This window comes from Hippoglossus stenolepis, chromosome 4 (genome assembly GCF_022539355.2).
Source record: "Hippoglossus stenolepis isolate QCI-W04-F060 chromosome 4, HSTE1.2, whole genome shotgun sequence".
NCBI lineage: Eukaryota > Metazoa > Chordata > Actinopteri > Pleuronectiformes > Pleuronectidae > Hippoglossus > Hippoglossus stenolepis.
Genome location: NC_061486.1, coordinates 15,487,407 through 15,503,010, shown reverse-complemented (window position 1 = coordinate 15,503,010; position 15,604 = coordinate 15,487,407). Strand labels below are relative to the sequence as shown.

At 39.5% G+C, this 15,604-nt stretch overlaps 1 protein-coding gene and 1 non-coding gene across 3 annotated transcripts in view; one reads left to right on the top strand and one right to left on the bottom strand.

Annotated features, from left to right (window-relative positions):
* Positions 1 to 15,604, top strand: part of LOC118106624 (SPHK1 interactor, AKAP domain containing) — a 105,709-nt gene that overhangs the window by 7,895 nt on the left and 82,210 nt on the right. The window lies entirely within an intron of this gene.
* Positions 1,820 to 1,891, bottom strand: trnae-uuc. The gene has a single exon. It is a non-coding gene; the product is annotated as a tRNA-Glu (tRNA).

Below are 15,604 nucleotides of genomic sequence, written 5' to 3'. Positions count from 1 at the left end.
TTGTTTTCTGTTTATAATTTTCTACATCCCAAATCCTTAAGGGACCCAGTCACACCCAGCACATATGTAGTCAGACACTAGTTTTGCTATTTTCTGTTGTGCATTATTGTTGCATAAACAGGGGTCACTGCTCCTGTCCCTTCGTCCGCCTCCGACTTCGTATCAGCTGCCTCGGACTTGGTATCAGGAGGTGACAGGAAATATGTTGACGAGAGTGTAAGAGTGAGAAAAGGGGGGGGGGGAGATAAGTGAAGAGGACTGCATGGGAGGAAAGGAATGTCTGGGAGAGAGGGTGATAAGAGAGATCGATGATAAGGAGAAGAGTGTCTGACGAAGCAGGAGAGAGAAGTGGAGGCATGACAAGAGGAGAAACAGGGGTATGGGGATAGGGAACAGCTAACATATTAAATCATTTCTTTTGACGGACATGTATGTAAAATTCAGTGAATTATTTCTTAGTTTGTTAATCCGTTCCAGAGACTTTGATAACTAACTCTGAGTTAGTTGCAGTATAGTTTCTAATTTTGTAAACCTAATTTTAAACTTGTGTTTTATCAGTTTTATAGATATTTTCATCTTCTGCTGCCAACAGCACTTTTTCCTTTTGGCTTTTAAGGTTTTGACATTTTCACATCCTGAGAAATGTTTCAGATAATATCATGGTTTCGTGGTGTCACAGTATTTCACAATTCTTATGCTTGTGTGATTGTAGGTCAGACTCTGCCTCAAGGAATGTTCCTGTGAAAATTAGGATTTTGTTCCCTATGTTTTTTCATTTCATTTTATTTAGCTGACGCTTTTATCCAAAGCGACTTACAATAAGTGCATTCAACCATGAGGGTACAAACCTAGAACAACAAGAATCGAGAAAGTACAATTTCTTCAAAAAAGCAAAACTACAAAGTGCTATAAGTAAGTGCCATTTAAGTGCTACTAAATTGTTCGTTTGGCACTAGCAGGTAGACCTGCCAGGAGGGAGTTACAATAGTCTAGGCGTGAGATGACCAGGGCCTGGACCAGAACTCTATGTGTGGAAACAAATGTTTTTTCCGATGTCAGCCAATGAATGAAGCTGAACTGCAGCAGTGAATGTTGTGGGATGACTGTGACTTTATCATAGCTGGCCAAGGAGCCCCTGGATCCCCTGGCTCATCACCCAGCAGCTGATTACCCTACACCTGAATCCCTTCATTGGTTTTTACATTACACAGGAGCCAACTGATAAAAGTGATGGAAATTCTCTGTGTAAAACATCTGCATTGTACAGAGCACACTGTAAGGTTGTGGTCTTTAGAGTTGAGTTATTTGTTGGGAGACAGATCAGTAATCTGTGGAGTGTCAGTTATAAATAAAGGCCTTTTTACCCATATAGATCGATACAATATGCTGTATACAGACTTTCATCAAAGCGTTGCCTATCTACAATTAATGACGAGCATCTGCCATTACCAAGTCCCAATATAAAATCTATATTTTCATGATAGTACAGTTACATCTCAGCTAAAAGTAAACCTAAAATCCGTAGAGCAAATATACATTTTGTTACAAACAGGAGGTTGTTTGTCGTGGTCTTGCAGCTTTGGGAAGATAACATTGGAATGATGGTCATTGAACCTGACCATGTTTAAAAGAAGACCTGCAATCTTACCCAGCGTAAATCAAGCGTTGGGAATAGAAATCTATTCTTTATCATAATGGCTTTTTTGACCCATATGTTCATCCACCATGATACAGGTCGTCAAGCCAGATTCATTTAGAATGGATTTTCAGATGATATCTCACAATCTTTTCAGGATAAAGTCAGACAGAAAAGCCATCATTCCCATACCGGGAGTTGAACCCGGGCCACCTGGGTGAAAACCAGGAATCCTAACCGCTAGACCATATGGGACCTGTAAATTGAACAACAGACCAATATCCAGAATTTTCTCGTATACTCCAGAGCCTGGTAGTGTCCCCACTGTAGGACTCTACACAGTGTTGGTGAATGTTTCTAAAATGATGAGCATATATCTGTGTGTGTGCGACTTGCTCCCACAGATGTAACTGATGGGGCAACAGGAGAGCTTGGTCAGAATGACAAACTAAAGTCAAGACAAATGTCTGGTCTTGGTTATTCCACAGGAACACACAAGGAATGTTAACTATAAATTAATCAGCCTTCATATTTGATGTCTTTTGCCTTTTTTTCAATGAAAAAAGTATAATGACAGTGTGAAACCCATGTTAAATTGAAACTTGAGTTTCATTTTTGTAGCACTAACCTCTGGTTCTATCAGTTATGTTCCCCTCGTTTTACTTTCTCCTCTACCCTGATTTCCCATGTGGAGTATATAATATGTTTAAGCTGAGAAACAACTCCATTAAAAGAGACAGATATGCACAGTAATCCTTTATACGTGTCTCACAGGACACGTAGGACTTTAAGGTAAGTGGTTTGTATGTATGTTTGTGTTTCTCTTTAGCTTTAGTGCCGCTATCGATCCATCAATACAACATCAGTGTTATTATGGATTATTAAGTTGAGACACTACAGGTGAATAGGGTAAAATGTATTTACTTTATTAGCTTCAACTCCTTTTGCATTTCAGGTTGCAAGTGTGGGTGGATGTGCAAAGTCTTTGAACTCTCATTCAGGCCCTCTCTTCTCCCCAGCTTCATCCTCTCCAAATATGGTTAAATGATGATTTATTTTTTAAAGATGATAAAAACATGGATGTATTGAAAGATAATACATCATTGTAACACCAGAGACATGAACAATGTCAAAAGAAGCATAATTTACCTGTAGTTAAATGTTTGGTCCTTTTAAGTTCATCCATGCATTATCTATACCCGTTATCCTTTGGGGGTTGCGGGGTCCGTAGGAGCCAATCCCAGCTGCCATTGGGTTACAGGCCGGTTACACCCTGGAAGATCGTTAGTGTATCTCAGGCCCAACATACAGAGACAAACAACCATCCACACCTACGGACAATTTAGAGTCTCTGATCATCCTAACCCCAATCTGCATGTTGTTGGACTGTTAAAGGAAGCCTGAGCGCCTGCAGAAAACCCACAGGGAGAACATGAAAACTCCACACAGAAAGACCCCGGCCGAACTGGGATTTGTACCACTAACCTTCTACTTGTGAGGTGCTCATTTTTACTAATTTCAACAAATTGATGTTGTTGACGTTCCTTTTGACAACAGCCTCCAAGCCATGCTTCTTTGCTTGGTGCACCATTGTCAGTATTGACATGTTCACTGCAACTGCTAGCTGTTTGTTCATGCACCTGACAGTCCATTAGAAATTACATTTTACATCTACTCGGGAGTTGAATAGTATTTTATTCTTGTTTTTGTGCTGCAATGAACATATCAGAATCCCCAACAAATGTTATGATAATATTAAAGATATCATTTAATAATGGAGAATATTTGCTGAGTGTGCAAAATTGCGGCTTTAAATTTGTTCCTGTTAATTTAATACCTTCATATTTTGGACAATGAAACATTTGTTGTGGGAATTTGTGATGTACTCCTGCATATCAGTACAAAGCAGGACAGTATTTTTTACAGTGTGGGCTGAGCTGCCTGTGCCAGCTCCTCTCTGCTCTGAGTGATTAGCTCCGTTTGTCAGAAGACAGTGAGAGAGAGACACGACTGAGGCTCTCACAAGTGTCCTAGATTAATGGATTATAGATGAATGGGCTGTTTTTTTCCCATCACTTGGTGATAAATGAAACAATTTATTCTCTACTCTCTACTACTCAGTCTTCCTTTTGTCTTCCTCTTTCACATCCGCGGACTTCATCTCTGTTCCTCACTTTTCAACTGTGTGGAATTGGATTTTTCATCTTTTTCTATGGAGTGTGGTCGGTTTTCTCATGGCTGGCTGCTTCTCAACATATTGCATTAGGAAAAGTCACGGCCTCTGGGTGGACACCAAATTGTTGTTGGGTGGGGTGTCTCACGCCACAACTCTATGCTGTTCTCACTCTTGTCTGTCAACCCTGGACTCTCTGAAGCACTCACACTGTCACCTTTCCTCTATCTTTGGACTGAAGTTCTTTATGCCTGGGAGACACCTGTCTGTCAGAGGGAATCATATGTTTTTTCACTGACATGTCTGTGGTCTTGCTATGTTTATTAACTCATCACCATCCATATGAATAAGCTCAGCCTGACACAAACCACCAATACATTTTCTCTCAATTGACTCATCTCGACTCATTACATTACGACTCATATACACACATTACAAGTAGATACATTATAATTCATAATTACCTTGTTTTTTTACCATGTCTGCAATCCATAGCATTATTAAGGACAAAGTATAATTAAATAAAAAAAAGTACATAAATAATATAAATATATAATTCGGTGATGAAAAAGGGTTTTCATATTTATATATGAAATTATTTATTTCTCTATTTATAAATGTAAAAAATTATTAGAAATACACAGTATTTATGTATAATATGAAATAATATGAAAACAAGATTAAAACTCGAATATAGGTACTGTAAAAGTTACTGTACTGTATAAAGCCTATTATATGTGCTATTTTGTAGTTTTTTAAGATATATAAATTTAAAGTAAATATATACATTTCTAACTGAATTTCACCATGATGATATTGGATATAAAAAGATAAAATACATTGCTCATGTATGCGTGTTCACAATATGAATATATTTTTGCCATCTTCACCTGACAGGGGAATAAGCCACATATTTCCAGAGTCTGTTTCCATCCTGGACATTTTTACAAGGTTTATAGAAATTCCTGACTTCCCATACAGCTTGGGTGAAAACCAAAAATCCTAACCTCTTAACCATATGGGACTGATCAGTGAGGAGATGCAGTGCAGGTCACAGGTGTGACTGTATGTGCAGTGTCCTCGAGCTCTCGGTCAGGTCGTCGCTCAGTGACACTGCTCCTGCATGTGTGGCAGCAAAATAATTTAGAATTTCTGTTCTGTAGATGTACGCAGTCATGGTTTTCCAGAGCAGTGAAAGATGGTTAGTAACACGAAGAGTGTGTTCCCCTCCTTTTCTTTTCTCCTTGGCCCTGATTTCCCATGTAGATTTGGTAGATAATAGGTTTTAGCTGAGAAACAACTTAAATGACATTAAAAGAGACAGATTTGCAGAGTAACCTTCATACCTCTCTCACAGGACACGTAGGACTTATACGATTCGTGGTTTGGATGTATGTTAATGTTTATGTTTCTCTTTAGCTTTAGTACCGCTTTTTAAAAGAGTATCATAATGTCACAGTGGTGACAAGACAAACTGTTTTTTTTATTTTTATTTATCCATTCAAACAGAAAGATTATTACTCAATGAAGTGACAACACGTGAACCGCAGGTGCACTTTAGTCCACAAAGCAATCAATGTCAAGAATATGACACAGCCCACGTAGCTGGGAACGACAGGTTGCGGCTATTTCATATAACATATTTCATGACATGAATCTTAGTTCAGACCTTGGTCCAGTCGTGTCGGTATGAAGTCAACGCTGGGTCCAGTGTGGATTGCTGCAGTAAAGTGGACTGTTTCAAGCCATGTTAGCAGTGAATGAACGTCCTCCACAGTGAGTGTCACATTCTCTACTTTTAAAGTTGCAACTTGCAGCCAGTGGCATATACCACAAGTGATTTACTGTTTTTTGCTAAAGAAATTGCACATTTTGAAGCTTTTTATTCTCAGTAGAGCAGAGTTAAAGAATCCCTTTGAAGGCAAGTGTCAGTAAAATACCATGAATCGTACATTTTCCTTTTATTTCTAATAATTGTGACACTCACATACTTTTATTGAAGTGAAACCAATGTAACAGCCATATTAATCACATTGCTAGAGAACTCCGGCAGGTTAATAAGAAAACAAGCAAAAGAGAGATGGAGGTGACAAGTAACAGACGGTGACAGTGAAATGCGGAGCCTGATTGTGCTTGTGCTGCTGTGCAAGTCCTGCAGTGCAATACTACACCATGTCCCGCTGATCATTAATATGCACTGAGGAGTTATGTGACAAAAGGCCATAGCCAAGGCAATTTCATTTCCTAAGCAGGGCCTCTGAGGAGTTCATTTCAAATGCCCTCCAACCACGACTCAGTCTGAATTGCATTTGGAGGGAGAAAGTGGTATGATTGAGGGAGGGAGGGGGTTATTGCTGACTTGCCACCAGTTAAAAAACAGAATCGAGACAGCAATGCTGAAATTATAAAATGTCATGAATACATGATTTCCCCTTCAGTGTGTACTCAATCTCTGTAATCCCTTCGATTGGGGAGATCGTCCCCCCCGCTGGCATCGTTCTGGCAAGAACAAGAGCTGCAGAGCATTAGCTCTACATGTTTAATTTCTCACATGGTTGGTAAATTCAGCTGCTGATTTGGACACTGATATGGAATGAAATAAAGTTTATGGTTGCAAAACATAGAGTGAGCATAGGTCAGGTTTGTCCCCATGGCAGCTGGGATTGGCTCCAGCAACCCTTGGAACCCCTTAAAGGATAAGCAGTATAAATGAATGGATGGATATGCTTGTAGGAAAACCACTAGCCTGGCTTCATCAAAGATGCCTTTCGACATCTCCAAAATCTGACGTAAGCCTGTGTACTGATTTCAGATTAGAGCAATAATAGTCCTCTAACAATAAGCAAGAAATCTATTATCTAATTTCCCAAAATGTCAAACCATTCCCTCAACAGCAGCTTTTTAAGTGCAACTGTTCCGGGTGTTTGCGCCCAATTCCGCACGAGTCCTGCACTCATCGTAGAATCACAGGCTTTGTGCTTTTAAAAAAATCCATGTAATTCTTGGATGTGACTCGCTTGCCAAATAAATAAGACCGTTGTTTAAAGGTGCTCTCTTGTACCTTTTGAGGATGGTTGTTTTCCCAGTTTCCAATCGTTTTCTGTGACTAGGCTAACAACATCTAATCGTCAGAATGATTGTATATTGATCTTCTCATCTAACTCCCAGCACCTCCAAATTACTAAATTCACAAGGTTTTTGGGGTGTCCTTTCAGCAGCTTTATTAGATACCTCAAAGATTCAGCCGACTTTAAATTCACTATCAACAAGACGACACTCAATGGACTAAAATCCTCACCAGTTAGACTTTGATTTCTTGGTCAACATTACACCATGTTGAGTTCTGACTAGTTTAAGCGTGTCCATGGGAAACGTCATCAAATGACACCAAATTTAAAAGATCACCAAAAGTGACAGCTGTCTTGAGTGGAGCACATCACACACAACAAATTTCATCCTTTTTTATCTCCACCAAGTTGGGTTTGTTTGCAGGATTATGGAAACATTTTGTCGAGGGGTGTGGGCAAGTAGGTTTTGTCTTATCACTGTCTTTAACATTACAAGGGGCATTTTTCAACATTGCCCAGATCTCTCAGGGAATATTTCATGGATCTTGATGAAAAACATCAGGCATGTTTAGATTTTAATTTGCATCTTGTGAATTTATATGTAAATTCTTAAGGGGACTGTTGGACCTTGGCAGAGGTAGTCACTTTACTTTTCTTGTTAATTCGAAATAAAATATATATTTATAAAAGCCAACCCACTTTTGACTTTTCGATTTGCACAGAACTATAGAGGATAACTGGCTAAAGGACACTGACGAGAAGCTTCTGCATTGTGTGCTGCGTTAGATGCAGTTTGAAAAGGACTTGGCTGCCTCAGATGGGACTTGAACACAAAAGAGAGCCAGACAGAGTGAATGTGTGGAATCAATGGCATTTAATTAAATTGATATGGGGAGCAAACAATGCAGTATATCACTGGAGCTGCTCCTCCATGCTGCAGATAAGCCACCTTGCCTGCGGCATGGGTCAAGAGCAGAGGTCGACTCATGTAGTCTTAATCCATCACACACACACACACACACACACACACACACACACACACACAGCCGTAAACACCCAGGCGAAAAATGAAACGCTAAACAGACTCTTTGATTGGCTGGAGAACTTGATGGACAATAACTAATCAGTGCTTTGTGATGGTACATTATTCAGTCACTTGAAAGCCACAAATGACAGCATTTTTTAAGTCCTCAGTATACTCTGTTTTACTCTGAGATATTTTTGTCCTGTAAAATTTGTTTTATTTTTGTGAAACCTTAACACCAGCTCTTCAGCTTTCATGTTCTCCCCGCGTGTCTAATATTAGCATGCAGCAGTAAAGAGAAAAAAACTCCCACCTGTCACAGCAGTCAACTGGCAAAGAAATGCTATTTCTTTATTGTCTTGTGTATTTTATGAAACATTTTGTTTTTCTAAGGAGCAGGCAGAAGTTGACTTGAGGGGCGTGGGTCTATTTTGCCTATGTACACGCATCAGAGGAAAAAAGGAAAACCGAAAGCCATGTCTTTTTAGTGAAAGGTCAGAATAGGCTTTTCTTGCTCCCAGTGGATTCTCCATCTCACTCAGGAGTAAAGAAAACAACAAACACTCACCAGGCTTTAAAAGGAGATTAAATGCCTGTTTCTTTCCCTCCCGTCGTCCTTCCTCCCCTCCCTCTACCCAGTAGGGAAGTAATGGTGCTATCTCCCTGCAGATCGGGGACATTGTCTTGTGTAAATGGACTGCATTTATATAGTCCGTCGACCTCTCGGAGTGCTTTACAATTTATGTCTCATTCACCCATTCACACACTGATGATGCAGCATCAGGAGCCATTGATGAGACTATCATCTAATGTGGGTGCAGGGAGCCACAGATACAGTATGTGGGTAATATCATGGGTTATATTTATCCACTGTGAGGAAACCCTGCTGCTTACCATTATTTCTTCAAGTGTAAAAAAAAGTGGGATGTTTTCATCGACACCAATATTCCGATATTAAGAGAATAAGACACTTCCATGTAAACAGAGTCTCCCGAAGAAGCACTGATATGCTTAGATTTAGAATTACCAATAATCAAATTAAGACCTGGAGTATTCTGACCTTAGTTTTAGGTCTTAATTGGATAATAATGTGCTTTTTTAATGGGTTTTCGTGGCAGATTGCGAATTCGACACACCACATGCATTCCCTGGGTTCAAGTTTGAACTAGAAGTGGGACATAATGATGAGAGTAATAATCAGACTATGTTCTGTGTTCTATTAATAACTCATGTAAACATCATAATTGTGCTAATGTCTTATTCAGAATAGGATCAATAGTCAGAATATTGCTGTCCATGTGAAAGTAATCAATGTCATTACAGGCAGCACAGGAGTCTTTTTATATCTAAAGGCTCATTTAAGCAGCACTTACATGTGAAAAGAAAAGTAACCATTACCGCCTACATACTTTCATTTGCCCTTTACGTGGGCATTGTGGTTCAGCAATACACATACACTGGAGGGCAGCTAAGAGTCAAAACCTTCTGACAACATAAAACATGTCATATAGAGGCCTGTAGTTTCTTACCAGCTCAAAAGGTTCTGCCATTCTTGAAATTTCTTCCTTGTGTCCCATGGTCTTCTCGCTTGAACTATTGGCTTAATTGCCCCCCCATGATTTTTGGTGGTACTGCTCCATTTTCTGTATCCATACGCTTTAAGAAGACATACACAATAACGGACAAAATGAACACAGGGCATGAACAGAGGGCTCTGTCTGTTTCCATGTAATAATCTAACGTTGAGCATAAATTTACCTTCAGAGTGATATGCTTACGTTTTAAGGCTAAGTGGTATGTCAGTAAATACACCTAAACATTGGTAACCAGGGTTTCCCAAAGTACTCATTAAATTTATGGCGGTAGCGGGGGAGCACATGCATGCACACGAAAGTGGCTCTGACGCACAACAGATTCCAGGTGACAGGTACACAGGCTAAAGAGTGAAAGAGAAGTTCTCATGAGAGAGAGAACTGCCTTGCATACCACTTGTGGGTGTGACTGTCTCCATGGATGGTAAAAATACAACGCAGTGACAGAGCAAAACACGTTAGAGATTCCTTGATATTATGAGAAGTGTAAAAAAAAGTAATGTTCATAATGAAAGTGTAGCGCAATGAATTAGAATATGGCAGGCCGCCACAGTCTAGATTATTAATGGCGAAACACTGGTAGCCATGTAAGCGATCTAATACATAAAACAGCATAATATCATTTCAGCCTATCCTGGCCCATGATCCCCTGCAGATTGCTTATTTCACGGCCCATGTGTATGATTTGACAGAGGCCCTCAGGAGTGGAGGCTATAATGTAAAACACTGCTGTTGCCTCCATCCTCTGCTGATGCTGCCCACACTATTATTAGCTCCAACAGTTAAAGGTGTTGGAATCAAAAGCATTAGATCAATGCTTAAAAATGCTTTAGAAGAGATTCAAACACTTCCCTGCTCACACCTACTGAGCTTTTTAGGGGGGAAATAAGTGAAAAGAACCTCTGAAGTTATTTCAAGCTTGTCTTTGCCCATTAGATAAAAAAAGACTTAAAGGGATAGTTCACCCAAAAATATAAATGTACTCATTATCTACTCACCCCTATGCCGATGGATGAGTGAAGTGTTTGAGTCCACAAAACAATTTAGGAGCCTCAGGGGTAAACAGCGTTGCAGCCAAATCCAATACAATTGAAGTTAATGGTGACCGATTCTTCAAACGTAAAAAAAACTACTGAAAAAACCATAACATCCCTCCATACCACTCCTGTGGTGTCTCTAAGTGTCTGTTAGCCTCGACATTCAAATTCTACTCGAAATAGCGTCATTTACACTCGAATTTTAGCCTACATATCCGCTGTGATCCACTCGCGAACATGGCTCCGGAGCAGGACATTGGAGGATTAGAGGACGTTTAGGCTAAAAATGTGATGTAAATGATGCGTTTTCGAGTCAAGCATTATGGAGTGGAATGTTTGTTTCTGTTCTTTTTTTTTTTTACGTTTAAGTTAAGTTCAATTGTATTGGATTTGGCTGCAACACTGTTTACCCCTGAAACTCCAAAAGTGTTTTGTGGACTCAAGCACTTCACCCACTCCTCCATGGGCAAAGTGGTCAGTATAATCATGGAATTTTCATTTTTGGGTGAACTAAGAAGAAGAGCAGACTCAAGAAAGCTCCAGCAATAAAGTCAATTCATATGCTCTTATGTATATCCTTAAATAGGCGTATTATAAATTCAGAGGCTGGTAACACAAATGGACATAAAGACTGCTGGAATAGAGGTGCTGCAGAAGGCAGAAATTCACAAACAATTGAATGGCACCTTGCATCCAGCATTAAAACTGGAGCTGGGGACTTTATTTTTCTGTAGGAAGTGACTGGAAAAACTTCAAAGAGAGAGAGAGAGAGCGCAGTGAAAGTCAAATGCTCCAGAGCAGCAAAGAATGTTGGGAGGATTACACATGGCACGGCAAGTTAAGTGAGTAGTTACTCGCAGAATAATTGTGAATTCATTGCAGCACTGTTTGGGGTTGCACACACACACACACACACACACACACACACACACACACACACACACACACACACACACACACACACACTGAAGCAGAGGCTGGACACTGACCCACATATACACTCAGAGACTGGAGGATCAGTGCAATATAGCCGATGAGGGAACGTTTGGAGACAGTGAATGCAACATTTAGGTGACAAAACTCAAAAACAGCAAAAAAAAAAAGGGGGGAATTAAAAAAAGACGGAAGAAAGGAAGCGAGCGATATCAGGCGAGAAAGGAACAGAAAGTAGATGAGGCAGGAGACATAAAGTGAGGAAGCTCAAAGAGAATAAAGAAGTGGTGATTAAGAGTGAGTGAACAAGAAAGAGAGAGAGCAAAAAGTAAACCCAGCACAGCCAACAGGGGAAATATGTTACCAAATACATAGTTTTATTTTTTCCTTTTAAGAACGAGAAGCCTTCAGAATAATACTTTTGCAGTATGTAAGCAGAGCAGATAAAGAATTTAACTTCATACTATGCTCTGTTTTCATTAAAATATATTCTTGTTCATGTAAATTTTATTCTTAAATTATTTTCCCCACTAAACACAGCCTTTTCTACAGGGTTAAAGGTCAGTGCTATTATAGCAGCCAATATCACCGTCTCCTTCAGGAACACCTGCCTCGCTATCAGACCCTCATCAGCAGCCGTTTCAAAACCAGATTCACTCTCTTGATTGCAATAGTTCTTTATGCTCTTTCAACCTCATTCACACATTAATTGGCTGGCTCATCATGACCAATCACAGTGTGACGTGTTGAGAATCTGTCAGCAGGCATCAGAGTCGCTGTGAAACAATGTCAGCCGGCCCGTCAATGAGACAACTACAGGCTGCTTTTCTCTAAAATAAGTTTGTGATCAAAACAGCTTTTTAGTCACATTGAATTAGTCAGCGGATAAGGAGTAAGAACTGGTCTTATAATAGTGGATTTGCCCGATAGTAAGAGAGAAACCCTTCTCTGCAGAGGATACTCACTTTTTGCACGGGCAGATCTCTGTGTGCATCACACCTGCCTGTAGGTGCTATAAAATGAACATGAAATTACTACACCATTAATTTCACTACAGGTATATTTATTGGTCAATCATGCAATCTTTTTCTGCTTGTAATTGTAATGCACCAACAATGCATAATTGTATAATATTCCAGTGGTGGGGGTAGTAATGAATTAGACACTAAATGTGGAAAACTTGTGAATAAAGGTAAAGCTGTTTGCTGACTTTGTGACTTGTAGTGTGTCACTCACAAAGCAGCATATTGAGTGTTGGCTGTGTGCATTGCATTCATTGAATTTACTTAGACTACAAAGATTTTAACTGAAGTGAAGTCACTCAAATTCTATAATTTTCACTGAATCCTGAATATTTTTTAAATCATTTTTCTTTGGGCTGTCTTGTCACATGGGTACATGGGGTGAACGAAGGAAATGACTCGTGTACTTGCAAGCTTGTAACCTTTTTACTTATTGATGCTTGTGCAATTTCAGTTTTCCCTGTTTGAATGTAATGCGTGTTGTCGCTGATTCTGAAATCCTGATTTCAGGGATGTAAAATAAAAGAGGCGACCTGTTTTTTCTTCTTTTTAACAGACAGTCACTGAAACCTCTACAGCTGTATCCACCCTCTGTCACAACCATCCACAGCCTGAACAGTGACAGTAAAATGCATAAAATACCAGAATCTCAAGTTTTTACATAATTTCTCGGTCTGCCTCTAAAAACTCTGACTCTCTTAATTTGAGTGACTCCCTGCATGTTTTGTTTTTTTGTGTGTTTTGAGATTGTTTGTCCTGAGGTATTGTTGTGCTTTCTAGTGGCTGTATCTGATGGACAATGACTGCTTTGTAAATGGATTCCTTAATGGTTGGTGTCTTTATGCAGTCTATCGATCTAATGAAACTTATTGTCTGGTACTCACAACCACACCACAATGAAGCTTTTTTTTTTACCAGCCAACAATATGACTTTAACAAATTGAATACTGAATAATTTTCAGCTGTTGAAGAGTTCAATAAATCCAGTCAATGTACTTCTACCTGTAGGCAGTGATATACGTAATCATTAAGCTTCCTGGTTCAATGTATTGAAGAGTTTTTAAGCCAAAAATACCAAGTGAACCAAGTGACCCGTGCTGTAACTTTAAGAGCCACGTGTGGATGCATGGGTCAGTCGGACCGTAAAAATTATTCATTTCCGCTCCAGCCGCTGCTTTAGAGAGAAGTTCAACAGCAATGTAATCCAAGCATATGCATCATTTTAGCATTAACTGTAATTGGCTCCTAGTTTCATATTGAGCAGCTTGTGGTGACAAACATTCTTCCGCCGGGAGCAAAGTAGACAGATGCTCTCGGTCGCTCTTTTTCCTTCTGCATCTGCCGATATCTGCTCACTGTGATCCCCTCGTGTCTTTCTCTCTGCCCGTCTCACTCCCTGCTTTCTACGTCTTGTTAAGCGAAGCGTTCTTTACAGCATGATGATAACAAATGGAGCAGATCATAGACTGCGCTGGAACCAGTTGTGATAATCCAGTCTGTGAAGTACATCTTTTGCCAGACTGTGAGATTAAGATTCGAATTGTGTTGTTCTCTGTGTCAAGTTATCTGATGCATTATGGCCTTTGTTCCCGAGCAGGAGCTCATTGCTGTATACATGAATGTTGACTCTCTATTAATATTAATTGGAACAAGTCAAATTAATAGCAGGCAGTCCAGACTGCAGTTATGAGAGAAGCCATCCTGTCTCCCTGTGTTATTCTATTAGTACACGAAACACTGATTCTGCTCACACAGCGACCCCATCTTAAGGTCATGTACTTAAACAACTAATATGTTTTGACGGAAACAAAATGCCACACTGATTAAGTTCGTTTTTAGAAAAACAATGTAATGAGGAAACATTTATATTGATCATATCTATATAACTGTTCACTGCTTATGCAAATAGTTAACACTTAATTTATCTCCACACTGCTCCACATCTTCAACATACAATATCAGCTCAGCATGATAATCATATTTATGATTATGTATTAGTGAATCTAAGCGCTTGGTCAGGGTTAAGAAAAAAATTGGATTAGCCCCAATAAAATGATTCAACTATTTTGATAATTGGTTATTATTATGAATTAAAGCCTTTTAACTGAGACAATCATCTCAGTCTTGCCAAGAAGGAAAAGGCTAACTGTACTTCCCAGAATTGACTGAAATATTTATTGTCTGAATGATATCTCTGATAAGATATCAGAGGGTTCAGCTTTCATTTCCAGTTATTCTTATGAGGACCCATGTTACTCTGAGCTGCAGTGATAGAATCAGAGAATAAAAACATCAACACTGTCAAGAAATTTTGTCAGGAATCAAAGAATCTTTGTTTAATCAAAATCAAGATACAAAATGTATTTTGTAACTTTCTTTATTTTGATAAACCTTCCCTCGGTTTTAAAAGTTTAGAGCAGTACACTGGATTGACTGATCTATAAAAATATCAATTTTTATTATTTGTCTCATCACTGGAGACTCTTTTGTCCCTATTAGGATCCTGTAGAATGATCTGATTGGTCAGTTGGGCTATTGGCATGTTTTGATCCGATCCTCTGACGTGAAACTGCCCCGGAGCATGTTAGAGGTGAAACGTAAGTTGAACCTATAAAAGGAGACATGCCTACATGCAAATGTTGGCACACTCAACATGCCTCATTTATGCAGCGACGCTTTCTTCTTCATTTGCGCGCGTGTGTGTGTGTCAGCATTGACACAGAAAGTCAGGTTTGCAGATCAGACACTGAGTGTGATCGCATCGTTTCAAGAAACCATCACACAGAACCCAGCCCTCCCCCTCATCCCCTTCCCCCATCTCTCTGACAGTTTCCTCTCCCCAGCTAAAGCCTCCCACAGTTGATGAGTCAGCCAAGATACAGAAATAGGGCATTTTTCATGTCCTTTTTTCTTCTGTCTTTGTGTCACACATCTTGGATACATGCTGTGCACGTTGCAAGCGATACACAGAATGAGCCACTGTCCTCACAAGAGAGAATGAGGAGACTTTACCTAACCTAATGTACATTTCATAGTATAGAGGTTTTAATCAAGACAACTTATGTGATATAGCTTAATTCTGTAATCAGGCCTTTACAGTTCTCAGCTGTAAACACAGT